The following is a 1,148-nucleotide window of genomic DNA, read 5'->3' on the forward strand; positions in this document are numbered from 1 at the left end:
ATTGTCCCTCCTTCCCCGGCAGAGCATCTGGTGGATTCGAACCATGTACCTCTGGGATTGCAGTGCAGCTTCTTGCCACTAGGCCACCAGAGCTCCCCGGAAAGAGCTTTTTTTTTTTAAAAAAAAAGTGAACTCGGGGGGAGGGGAGAAGAGAGGGAGGAAAATGTCAATGAATGAATGGAAATCCAAGTTCTTTATAAACGTACAATAAAATATCAATTAATAAAATCCTACTCTCTCTTGAACTCTCTGTCGCATTGCCATCAAGTCAGAACTAACTTAGTTGACTCCATTGGGTTTGTGAGGCTGTACATGGCACAAGAGGAGATTGCCCATCCTTCTCCCTCTGAAGTGCTGGTGGATTCAAACTGCCACAAGTGTGCGTTTTGGGTTAGCAGAACTCCTTAGGGACAACACAATCAGAGCCTCCTCCTACTCGATTCAAACGCATTTTGGACGAAAGGAAACCAAGGTGCTCCTTAGAGGGTAAGATGGTGAATCTTTGTTTAACAACCTTAAATGTTGTCAGACCTTGGGGGAAAAAAAGACATATTTGCAAAGGGTCAGAAAAAAAGGAAGATCCTCAATGAGATGGCTTGACAGGGATTGTGACCATGGGGTCAAGCATTTCAGAAGACTCTGAGGATGGTGCCCAGGCAGGACAAGGTTCACATTTGTTCAAAGTCACTATAAGTCATAGTCAACTTGATGGTACCTAACAACAACAACAACAACAACAACATCACAGCTAAAATATTTTCATGTATAATCAACTGAAGCTAAGGAAAATTAAAAATTAAATCCACAAGAATAAAAGTTTGACCATAAGTCTATCCCATCGGAACTTAAAAACCATCTCAGGAACAGGTTTGAGGCTTTGAGCACTAATGAATGAAGACCAGATGAGCTGTGGGAGGATATCAAGAATATCATCCACGAAGAATGCAAGAGGTCATTACAAAGACAGAGGAGGAAGAAAATACCAAGATCATTGTAAGAAGAGACTTCAGAGTCTCTTATGTTACACTAGAACGCCAAGAAGCCAAAGCAAAGGGAAGAAATCAAGAAGTTAAAGAGCTGAAGAGAAGATTTTTAAAGGCAGCTTGGGAAGACAAAGTATTACAATGAAATGTGCAAAGAACTGGAGT

The sequence above is a fragment of the Elephantulus edwardii genome, unplaced genomic scaffold, assembly GCF_000299155.1.
Source record: "Elephantulus edwardii isolate Elephantulus edwardi_28Jun2011 unplaced genomic scaffold, EleEdw1.0 scaffold00124, whole genome shotgun sequence".
Lineage (NCBI taxonomy): Eukaryota > Metazoa > Chordata > Mammalia > Macroscelidea > Macroscelididae > Elephantulus > Elephantulus edwardii.